This window comes from Sesamum indicum, linkage group LG5, assembly GCF_000512975.1.
Source record: "Sesamum indicum cultivar Zhongzhi No. 13 linkage group LG5, S_indicum_v1.0, whole genome shotgun sequence".
NCBI classification, from domain to species: domain Eukaryota; kingdom Viridiplantae; phylum Streptophyta; class Magnoliopsida; order Lamiales; family Pedaliaceae; genus Sesamum; species Sesamum indicum.
Window position 1 is genome coordinate 14,411,177 of NC_026149.1, and position 13,433 is coordinate 14,424,609.

Sequence of the window (13,433 nt, forward strand, 5' to 3'; positions counted from 1 at the left end):
TTTTCTACAGGATATGGTCCTGTAAATCAATTCCTGTTTCATCAATAAGAGCTCCTAAAAATACAATTTTATTGACAGCAATAGTAGCTTTCTTTTCAAAAAGTACTAAACTTTCTTTATTGCATGCATCAGAAAATATTTCAACATTTTTAATATGATCTTTCATATTTTTAGATGCAATCAGTATGTCGTCAATTTACACAAACATGAATTCAAAATAATCTTTAAAAAAAGATTATCCATTTTTCGTTTGAATATCTGGGGTGCATTTGCTAAACCCATTAGAGGCACATTCCAGATATATTGTCCCTGTGGTGTGGAGAATGCAGTAAAGTTTTTGGATTAACTCTCCCTCTTAATCTTAGATTTGCAATCGAATTTAGAAAACACTTTTGCTCCTTTAATGCAATCAATTAAGTGTTCTTTGCTAAAAATGTAATAACCATCAAATTCTAATATTTTATTTATACCTTGATAGTTTTTACCAACCTGGGTTTACCTCTCTTTATCTCACCATGGTTTCAAACCAGAAATCCAAGGCTGCTGTAGGTAGAGATTCTAGGCTAAATGAGTCCAAGACTGATATGCTCTTTGTTAATCATCTGCATATCTTTCTTGTCTTCCATGTTCATCTGGATAGTTTTGTATCGAATGTACTCGTACTTTCATTCTTACTTGACCTTCAGAGTAGCTTCAATTCCTATCCCACCATGCTAGAGGGTTTTCATTAAAGCTCCTCCGGATGAGCCTCTTGATATTTTCAAGAGAAAGCCTGCTTTCCTCGCTGATATCTAGCAATTTCATTTTCAGTAATGCTTCCTTAAGGTTCCTAATTTCCTCCTCGGATTTCTTATAGAAGCTATCGCTATCTATGAGTCCCTGTTGCCTGAAAAACAAAATAACCGCACCAAATTTTCTCTTATCCTGCATTTTTCATCAAAATCACCACGTTTGCTGCGAAAATTTATAGGCATTATCCTGTTAAATGCCTTTTCTCTTCGCAACACCTATATCTCACTACCACAGTTAATAATAAAGATTAATAGATTCCTTTGATTATCATGCATAGATCTTGCAAATGTTTGAATGAAATTCTTACCTAGCAAGATATCGGCACCTGTATCGTGAAAGTAAATAGGAGGTGTTTTTACCCTAAACCAGGGCAATCCAAATGATCCTACAATCATGATCTTGGCTTCTCGTATTCCCTTATTGAGTATTAGGATTTTTTGTGAAAAATCCCTTCCTACAATAACGGGTAAGATTTTCCTTGCTTCAGATTTTGCCGTGCAAATCCGTACAAATTCCTGATCCTGAATCAATATAAGTTGCAAAATGTTTTGTCTTATATTGATCGTACAACATACCAATAGATATATATATAGAAAAGGGACTCGTCATTCAATCCTTATGGTAACACCATCAAAACTGAATTTCATCCCATTACCTTTTCTTCTCTATGGTTTATGATCTTCGAGGAAACTTAACCCCAAAATCATACACCCATTTCTCGCTCTACAACACCTTCAACTAGAATTTTATGGCCTGCTATTTCTAACATGCCTTCATATTTCCCAACAACAAGCTGCTACAAATGATATAAGTCATCGCAAGGGAAAAAAAAAAATTTCTTAGTGATGTCAAATATAACTTGTATTTCTTTTCATCTTTCAGGGCATCTAAGTTTTACGTTATCTAACCTAATCTTTTGAGGAGTTAAAGCTTTTAATAACTCTTTCTCCTTTCTTTTGTAGCCTGTAATCCTATCTTCCGAAAAAGACATTCAACTACCAAAATCAGTTCTAGAGCTAAGTGTTCAATCTAAAACTGGGTGATCTTTTATGATGATACCAACATCATCTATTCTAGGTATCTAAATAGGATTTGGTGTCATTACCTTGGCGAATTCCTTGAAAATTCTAAGAATCTTAATATACTCTTTCCTAAGAAATAAATCTGAATTGATGCGTCTGTAAAAGGGAATAATCTATTCTATAAGTTATAGAATAAGGTCTGTTACCTTCTTTTATTAGATCTTTTCTCTTAAAATCTTGATGAAGGGTTAAAACTCTACTGAAATCTTGGTCTGCTAGGTTGTATGCAATCCTAGGATGAATGTCAAACATTAATTTTCCTGCATACAAATTGCCTATCATTGTTCCAAAACAACCATTTCTTAGGTTATTGATTCTTCTATCCATTATCGATAAATGTATTTTTGAATTTCCTTCCTTAAAAGTATCTTTTATTATTACTTCAATAGTTCCTATATGGATCCATTTCATAGTAATAGCTACTTCTTCTCTAAGCTACTTAATTCTTCAAGAATTTCTTCTTTAGGAAGCAGTTGCATTTGCATTACATTACCAGTAAGTTTCATAGGTATAGCAAACTCACCTGAACTTACTTTGTCGATTATGTGATGCATTCTTTGGTTTAGTCCTATCTAGTTCAGGACCTTCCCAATTCTCCAATCCTAAATCCATCGTATGGGCTGAGGTTGGAATCTTGTCGCATGATTCTTTCCATGGTTTTTTTTTACACCGTTATTTTAGAAAAGAATCCTGACAGACTTTTAGAAGTTTGAAGCCTATCTCCGTCATTGTAATTATTATGAATCAGTTGAAAATCCATCCAAATCAGACTCTATTTCCTCCTCATGGACACTCTCGTCTCATGGAAGATCTTCGAATTGGTAGATAGGTACCAAATCGACATAGTAGACTATGTCTAGAATATCATCCGTGGCTTCAAATTTTCTCACTTCACCACATTTCTGTGGGCAGTTGGGAAATATATGTCCTCTTGCTCCGCAAATCCAGAAATTGTAGTCTTTGAAACTTTCATTGGCTCGGGTATGAGCCTGTCTGAAAGTTCTTCTTGTAGTGGTTCTTTTGGTGGATCTTGCATCTGTTCGTCTAGATTCTTGGGATGAAGCCCTTGTTGGTCCTATTTTGTGTCCAGATTTGTACGTTCTAGCTTTCGACTTGGACCACCATGATCTCCGTCGGGAATTCTAGAACTCCTGGGGTAGGAGTCACTATTTCGCTTACTCCTATTCCTTGGCTCGCTTGATTCTCCTATAATAGTTGGAAAATCATTGCTATCACAACAGAGAGGAGTTCGTTTGATCTTACCTCTCAGTCTTTTCATATTTTTTGGATAGATGCTTGGTAACACCAATCTTTCAATTTGTCTTTCAGGAAAGACATTCTCCTTGCAACTAAATCTAGTTGTCTTTCAGGTACTTTGTATGAGTGGATCAACATTTCCCTCAATGAACTGCATATTTTTGCAAAGAACATTGGAGCTGCTACTTTCGTTGCTACTCCACTCTAGAAGAAATACTTGTGAAACCAAAAGATATATTCATCTACTGCGCAAATAGTTCTTAGTTAAAGGCTGAAGAGAGCCTGTGCAGATTCTCTAGCCTTTTCTGCTCTACTTCCTTCGAAGTATCCATCTCTGATGAAGCGTATCTTGATAAGCCTTCCTAGACGGTCCGCTATCGCGCCTTTCAAATCTCTGGCAAAGATGTTGGCTTTGATATCTTTTGGGGTGTTATCCCATCCAATCTTCACAGATCCCTCCAAGCTCAACTCAACAAGTTTAATGAAGTTTTCCTTGTCAAGCTCTAGGGTAGTGACTGCTATCTTGATAGTTGCAACCCATTCGTCTAAACTTCTCGGTATTTTAAAAATTAATAATATACAGGTTAAGTATAGTGCTGTATGGATGTACGGGCTGGAGCATGGTCCTTGCCCAAGGTGTATTTTCAGGCACTCTTTTTTTATTTCTTCTTGAATTTTGCTTTAGCCTGGTTCCCACAAACATTGGAGTGGCATTAGTGTGGAAATTCGTACTTTCTTTCATTGGATGATCCTGTGGAGGATCATTAGAACATGTACTTCCCTCCGGCGGTGGTAGTGCTGGAGTGATATCATTGGTTTGGATATTGACTAAGTCCGCAATCCTGAGTTGGGAGAAGGATTATACCAATTCTCGTAGATCTGATAGATCTGCTCCTGTTACCTCCATTATTTTATAGATTTTATAGATGCAATTATCAGATCTTGTCTGGACTTCTGCTTTGGAATCTCCATGGCCTTCCCCTTCTGATGTAGAAGAGGTACTATTCCAACGGCGTTCCTGATTCGCTCTTTTCTGGATTTTGACGTCTTAGGGCTCTCCTTTCAGTTTCTCTTCAGATTTGCAATTTCTGTCTTCAAATCTATAAGGTCCTTCTATGGTCAGGAAGGATCTTAAGAACCTCGTCCACCTTCTGGCTTAAAGATTCTATTTTCATAAGTATGTGAATTAACCTATATCTATAGTCTTGAACTACTTTTTGTATCCCTCTCAGATCTTGGGAGATTTTCGATGTATATCCGGCTCGAGTTCTTTACAGTCAGTTCCTTTAATCATAATTTTAGAACTATATTATGCAAGAATTTACCCTTTCTGCTTCTCTTGGCTGGGATTCTACCATGGAGTTTAGTGGAGTGTAGACACCTCACTGCATTTCCTAGTAGTACGTGTCGAACTTTAAAATTTCTCAGTCATTCTTGTTCTTCTTCTAGCGTGAGAAGTTTTGGACTAATCCTCTTGGGACTGTTGTAACACTTGTTAAGAATTTTTATGAGAAATTTGCTTCTTTGTATTTCCAGAATCTGGAAATATCCCCTATTTTCAATGTAACTCGAACTTTCGTTCGATGCTATTTTCTCTCAAAGAGTCTCCTCTATTAGTGGATAAATAATATCAAAATATAATGTAATAATATATTCCTTCAATGAACCTAGGCTCTAATACCATTTTTTGAGAGCAGGCTATTAGCAAGTAATTTAGAGATGAATCGGCACTAAATGTGTTAATTTTAAAAACCCGTGGGACTACAACTGTTGGCCTCGAAAAGTAAGGGACTGAAAGTGAGAACTACCCTATCCTACGAGATCAAATCTATCATTTTTCCTATAATATATATATATACACACACATATATATATATGAAACAAATGAAAGCCACTCACAAAACTCTCATACACATTCTACACACGAATTCACATATTTTTACACAAACAAAATTTGCGGAAACGATAACAAGTATTAAAATTTAGATTTTAATTTATATAATTATATTATTTAATTACTCTATATACTCAATGTAGTTTATATTGTCTGATGTAATATTTAATAAAAAAAATTATGAGTTTGACTATTGAAATTGGTGCTGAATTAAATATCCCATTTAACATAAAAATATAATAGTTGGTTAATTAAGTTACTAGATTCATTAGATTTAATCATTAATATAGTTAATTTACTAAACTTCATTGGGTCTATTGACCAAATGCATAATTATATCTATTGATGTTTAATTAAATTCTATAGTTAGAAAATTCATAATAAATATTCAAAAATAATATTTAAAAAATTTTAGAAATATTCATGTGTAAAATTTTTTTGGTTATTAAAAAGAAAAAGAGATTTTCGTGATAATCAAATTAGTGATATTATTAAGAATGATAGTTATAAAGATATAAGGGGTTTGATAAATGAATTCTTATGAGTTCACTATAAAAAATGCCGGAATTTGTAACGGTCGTATACACATGGCCTTCTAATGTTTTTATAACGGATTGAAAATGTTGATGTCATTTATGGGGTAGTAAAAATGTATTTACTTTTAACTGCCAGAACTGTTATAGTAGCCGTTACAAGTTTTCGGTGTGCCTAAAACCGTTACAGTTTATTGGTCGTTACTAATTAGCTATGATTTTTTAATGGCTCATTATTTTTGTAACGGCTTTTTGATAAAATAAGGAGCCACTACAATGCCAATGGAAAAAATAGCGGGAAAATATACAAAAAGGCGGTGTTACAAAAACCATGACATTAGAGACAGTTTTTTGTAATAACCTTTACAAAAGCCGTTACAAAATAATGGGTATATTTCCTAACGGTTAGTTTTCAAAGGCTACATTAAGAGCTCAAAAAGCCGTTACAGAAGCAACTACAAAAATACTTATATATATGTGCAAGTTGTTTTTATTTCATTTTATTTCATTTCATTTGTTGTAGAAATTCTTACTAAGACACTATTTGAATAGTTTGTATATTACTACTCGAATTTGAACCATCAACTAGTGCTGATCATAACTTAAGTTGGTTGATCAAGTAACAAAGACTAATTTAATACTTTATTATGTTTAATTAAATTAATTATAATTTACTTATTTTAATTTTATGATTTATTATTAATCTTATTTTATGTTAATTATATGTATTCTCCTAAACAGTGTAGCGTAATATTTATAAATTTGTAGATTGTCAAATTAGAAAATTAATTTTATATATATATATATATATATATATCCGTGTGAATACAGCGATATATATGTCATCATGTTACGGGAGTTGCGGAGATGGATGCATAATAAGAACTTTCCAAGGAGGGTAAGTCTTGCACCGGAGTTTGAAGATGAGCTTAAAACTTTCATAGAATGGGCGAAAGGTCAGCATGGACATATAGATGGAGACAAAGTTAGGTACCTTGCCGAGAATGATAAAACACAAAGTTTAAAACACCCAATGATGTCAGTTATCACTTGGGTATCCGAAGGTTTATGCCAAAATATTATAATTGGACTTCTGATGGTGCGTAAGGGTGTAGGAGTACTTTGAGGTTGTGATTGTTCCTCAAGTGCCATAGGAGCAAACACATATACTAGTATAATATAACCACATTAGATATTTATCCTACAGTATGATGAACAATTAACGAAAACTTTTATTGTGTATTATTAATAAGTGACTTCATGCTTATCTAAATGTGTCTTCGTGTTATAACGGGCAACTACTATTTATATGACAACAGTTATGCAAATGCTGACGGCTTCTTGAAACCATACAGTAATATTCGCTACCACCTATGCAAATGGGATTCTAGTGCAGGGAGGCCTCAAATCCGAGAAGATCTCTTTAAGTTGAAACAGTCCTCGGCACCTAACGTCATAGAGAGAGCTTTAGAATTTCTAAAAGTCCGATCGGGAATACTACTTAACCAGTCATTTTAGCCTATAAAAATCCAGAAATAGGATAATCCAAACATGTCGCCTTGTATATAACTTCTTACAAGATAAAATGCTTGATAATCCTTTAGAACTTGAGATGGGATGCAAGTGACGGCAGTGAGGAGACGCATGGGAACTACGCCTCAACTATTAAGACCAATACCGCTGGACTACTTGGCAGATGATTTGCTCTATGTATAATGAGTGGTCGAACCGGCCATGAGAAGAAATAGATTAACTATTATTATTTTTCCAATTACTAAGCTAGAGTTTTCCTGTGATGTCATATGTCTCTGCTTGTATGTTATGCTATCCCTAACGTAGTTTATATGTTTGTTCTTTGTTTTCAGTTTTGGTTTTCTTTGTTTGTAATGTAACATAAGGGCACACACACTATGACACGTTTTCTACACAATGACATGTTATGTACATATATGGTGTAATAATATATTTTAGCCATACATGTGTGCTCGTGGTGTTATTCACACAGTAAGTATCCATATTTTGTTATGGCCATAGTTGGGACAATAAGTGGGGCATATTTATCAGGTGTGCACAATAATATGGATCTCGTTTAACACCCACCAATCAAGAATATATGTTTCTTATCATTAAAATATCACTACAAAAAAAGGCAAGATTTGGGGCGGATTTTGGAACGATTTTTTTTGTGTTTGAATGGTTTCCAAGATACAGAACTTATTTAGAGCAAATTTATGAACGGTTCGAAATCCGTCCTGACAGACGACGTTACAAAAGATTAGGAACGGTTATGGCAAAATCATTCCTATTTGGGATGCGAATTGTAACAGTCATTGAAAACCCTTCCTAATTTTGAATTTGTCCAAATTATTTTATTTTTGGAATTGGAATGGTTTGGGGTGGGTTTTGGAATGGTTGAATTAATTTTGTTGGGGAGCTTTTGGAACGGACATTGTAATACTCGTGCCTAAATTTTAGAACTATTTTTATTTGTATTGATGATAAATCTAGGAATGGATTTTGAAACTGCACACTGCAACTGGTTTAGGAACGATTAGTCTTAATTAGGAACACGTTTGTAGAACAGTTTTAGTAATGGTATTACGAACGCTTTTCTTAGTTTGAAACACGTTTTAGAAATTAAAATGGCAATGGTATTTGTTAGCTACTAAATAGGAATACTAGTTTGAAATGGTTGAAGCAATGGTATTTGGAACAGTCCATCCAGTTTAGGAACACGCGTTTAGAACGATTTTAGAAACAGTATTTGGAATGGTTATGTATTTAAATTTGTAACATTTTCTGTACTATTACGAAACTTGTTCCTAATTTTGAATTTTATAATTTATTTATATTTAATAATTTATTAATATATTTAACAAAATTTGAATAAATAAATAAATTTATACATTTTTATAAATTTTCATACATAATTATATTAATTTAATGAATATTTCATTAATTGTATTTATAAATTTATTTAATTGAATAAATATGAAATAATGGAATGTAATAAATATTTTTTCTTAATTAAAGTACAAAAATGAAAAACAATTTAAAACCTAATCTAAACCCTCCTAGTCAGCGACGTCCATATCGTCCTGATTTGAGGCAGGGGGGGTCTGTTGGAGATGGTCGGGTTTGGTGATAGCGGTGGTGGTATCGGGATGGTGATGTGAATATGCGGCTGGAGATGTGGCCTCATAACCAAGATTGAATAGTCAGCCCTTGTTCTTGCCCTGACTGTAGCCAGCCACATTTGTTGTTCCGTCATCACCACCAAAACCTCCAATTCGGTAGGGGCATCATGGTCCTCGGTCATGGTACAAAGGTTGACAGTCATCCAGTGGCTTATGGAACGTCTTCTTCCAAATAAACAAAATTGTTAGTACTTTTAATGAAAAATTAATTGTTAAAAAAATGATATTGATAATTTAGGTACTTACCGCCACCTCCGCCGTCCTCTTTTTTCTTGTAGCGCCGCTCGAATAATTTCATCTACTTGAGCGGCTGATCGAGCTTTATCTCCTGTAGAAGAAAAAAATAGTTAGCATCGTATTTAAAAAATAATAATAAAGCATCGTATTTACTTACCAACTTTCTTTTGTGCATACCGACTGAGGAAGACTCCTCCTGATACACAGTTAAGGATGCCATGGGATTCGTTGCCCGGTTTGCCTTATTCTTCGAGGACTCCTGCTGGAAGTCCTCACTGGCCCAGTACGTTTGGATACACAGTTGCCCAATGCATGTGGCTATTATGGACCTTCAAGTTTATAGACTAAATAATGTATTATTGGAGTTGAAGAGTTCAAGTTATACCAATCATGTCATGGGATTTGATATGACAACTCCTTCCAAGTCAGTTTAGTCAGCTTGATAAACTTTTGTCAACCACCCATTAATAATGTATAGATGCCACACGTCTATCGTTAATGAACCAATACACCCATCATATGGATGCACAAATAACTGAAAATCTCAGTAAAGGCTTTTGATGCCTAGTCACGGGGTTCTCGATTTCCAGCGTTAAGATCATTCCTCGAATGTTAGTTCAATGCTCACTATCATCTGCGTGACCCAATTTTGTTGGTTTTGATGGTTTGTGGGCTTGGTTCCTGATATCCATACAAAGTCATTAGTAAATACACAGAAAAATGACCAAATGAATTTTACTTTATTCATTATATTAGCGCTATACTAAACAAGATTATTCTCTATCATAGATGACATGGGCTAACTTACTGATTTGTCGGTCACATATTACAAGTTAAAAAACAAATTGGGAAATAGATAGAGGACTTATTGTTCTCTGGAAGATGAAACATCTCTCAATCCACTCAAAGTTTTTGAAAGCTTGATGCCCTTGGAACCTGTGAAGAAGCCAAGTTTACAAAGCAACATTACTTACAACATCATAGTAAAATAAAAATAAAATAAATTATGCAACTTGCTATGAAAATAAATATTGCACAAATCTTCTATTTCCAAAGCTAGGATTTATGCACACTTTTCGTGCACTGCAAATATAGGTTGTTTGTGTAGCATAGAGGAAAAGCTATATTTTAATATATCTTAATTTCATTTTCTTGAAACATTAACTCCATTTGCTTAATAGTAATTACTTTATTCATTAATTAGTTTTTTAAACCTTGTTTCCATCTATAATCAACCTTTATATTCATCTCTGTTATATTACTTGTAGATTTGCTCGAGCTAGCTCTAAACCACGCCAGACAGTAGTAAGCTCTGAAACCACACTAGTGGTTGTGCCCAAAGCAAACTGGTATGCTAGATGCACTTGTCCAACTGCATCCCGAATAACGTCTGCCGCTGCTGCTGGCCCTGGGTTCCTGAACGAGGACCTATCGAAATTAAGCTTGAACCACCCCGGAGAGGGGGTACTCCAACGCACCACTCTGGGTGCCTGAGGCACCATCGGCCTGAAGCAGAAACCCATAGCCAACGCCCGGTGCAAGTCACCCTTCCACTGTATACTCGTCATGCTTTGTGCAGCATATAGTGTGTGAAGATGGCGCTGAACCTCCATTATGATGCCCGTGGCGTAAATTGTACCCCATGATAGTTTGAAGCATTCCGCTGCATCCAAGTAGACCAAAGGATCATAAATGGTACCAAAGTGCGGATATACAAATTTGAGTGAAACGGAGTGGAGTATCACCAGAAGTGCACCATACGAAGCAGGTCCCCCGTTTCATAAAGTCGAAGCCCAAAGACATTAGCAAAGTACTGCCACACATCCCAAACTACTGCACCTTCTACAAACAGATGAGAGATGCTCTCCTCTGCCTCTCAACATTGGCATTTTGATGGAAAACAAAAGCCCTTTCACTTCATGCATGTATCCACTAGGATCTAGTCCTGGAAAAGCCACCATAAAAAGACAGACACCGTTGGCCGCAAGGAAAGGTTCCATATATCTGTAAAATACTTTTGCCGAGGGGACGCTACTCGAATAGTCTCCCAAGCCGATGTGGTGGAAAACGTTCCATTACTCGCCGAGGTCTACACAATTTTGTCCCTCTATCCCGCTGCAATAGGAATTTGGCAAATAACCTATGCGATCTGTGGCGGGACTATCATGAAGATTCTGGGGACATTCCATTCTCCCTCATGCCAATAGCATGTCGGTTCCACAGTGTCGGGAGCCCCGCGAACGAACTGGGCTAAAGGCTTCTCACCGAACCAATTATCATGCTAGAAAGACCCTAACCCCTAGCCCAACGTCCAGAAGATGAGAGGTTCCGCCACATCCCTAATGCGAAACAGGCAATGCTAAAAAGAAAACTGGTTGCGCTTATATGGCACATGACTAGGGTGAAGGGTACTACAATAGCAGTCATGCAAGAAATCCGACCACAAGGATGATTTTAGTCGAAATCGCCACCAAAGCTTCATGGAAAAAGCCCGAACATACTCCGCCAAACTTCGAATACCCAAACCACCTTCTGCTACTGGGCTACACATCTTATCCCATGCAGACCAATGAATATACCGGCGGCCATTGTACGAGCCCGAAAAGAATCCATTGAATATGCACTCAATGGTTATCAAGACAGACTTAGATGGATGAATTACTTGAAGCAAATGTAAGGGCGTAGCCTGCAACACACTTAGAATCAAGGCCAGCCTCCCTCCGTGGAATAGATTCGTCATCGCCCACCCTTGTAGCATGTCACGTAATCTAGAGATGAACGAACCAAACAAACATGCCTTCCTATTGCCCTTGTATAGAGGGACTCCCAAGTATGTGATTGGGAGATATTTCAGCTGGTAACCCATAACGTGTTGTACCTCCTGCAACTGTGACGACGACACCTGCCGGCTCAGAATGAAAGAACTCTTTGCTCTATTTATCAACTATCCCAACACTCGCTCATATGCATGGAGAAAATCACGGAGTAACCCCATGTGTTGCCTGCAGAGGTTAGCAAAGATCATCATATCATCGGCATATGCTAGGTGGGATACTCGAACTCCACCTGATGATTGGTAATACATCGTCAAATGTGCTCACAAAAAGTCTATCCAGTCCCTGACATATGTAATCAGCAGCAAGCACAAATAACACCGGGGATCAAGGATCCCCTGCCATAAAGTGCGTGTTGAATGAAAGAATCCAGCATGCTCTCCATTTACTAGGACCGAGAACCAACAGTTTGAGACATCATTAACCACCAAGTCAATCTAGCGCCACGTGAAGCCCTTTAGTCGCAAGACTTGAAAAAGGAACTCCCAGTTGACTCGATCATATGCCTTGGCCATATCAAGTTTAAAGATTACATTCGCCTCCAACCGGCGAAACTCCAATGAGTGAACCAATTCTTGCGCCAAAGAACATTATCACTCAACAATCGTCTCAGGACAAACCCACTCTAGGATGGGGATAACACCTTCGGCAAGATATGCCCAAGCGTGATGGTAAATACTTCTTTATTTGATTGAATGGTAGTTCTTCTTTTCTTATATCAGTAGATCAAAAACCTTAGTCCTCAAACTAATGGCTAATTAAGATATCAGACAACAAACTACATAAATCCCATTCTCCTTTAACTATATTTTTTTATTTAGCTTTATTTCTCTATCTCTCATTTGTTCGTTCTTTTCTATTTTCTTTACTCAATCCTCTTTTCTATTAAATATGTGAATAAGTAAGTAAAATCTTTTTCACATGTTGTAGATTCTAGTTATTCTAAGATATAACATTGTAGGCATTCTCAAGGAAAGAGTTGCTAAAGAACAAATTGTTCTTATCTGTAAGTATCTGTTAATTTTTTTCTATTTGATAACTTATCCTATTCTTTTCTTTATTTATGCTTATATTGAATATTACATCAATTATTTGAGCATATTGAGTTTTGTAGATTGAATGGCTTAATCATGTTATTGATTGGATAATTTGCATTAGCTAGTATGATTTTTGATATGCTTAGGTTTACTGCCTCCTTTCATATTAACTATTCAATGATATGTTCTCCTTTGTTTTAGAGCATATCAATAAGTTGTCCAGTAAAATTTTGTAGCTTATATTTGGAACAACTTCCAAATTTAGTTCTTCCCTACCTAGTTAAATTATTTCTGTCAAGTAAATGTATATCAATCATAAATATTGACAGTAGTTGGATGTGGAGGCGCTTGAATGATAATGGATTTCTTTTAGATGAATTCGCAACAAGGGTTGATCAGGAGTTCTTAAACTTTGCCTTTGATATCCCATGATTTTTGAATAATGGACAAATCAAATGTCTATGCTCTAAATGCAGCAACAAAAAATTTTTTAATTGTAGTGATGCGCATTTACATAGAGTAAAAAATGGATTTACTTGAGGTTAACATCTGGTATGCGATGGTGAATCC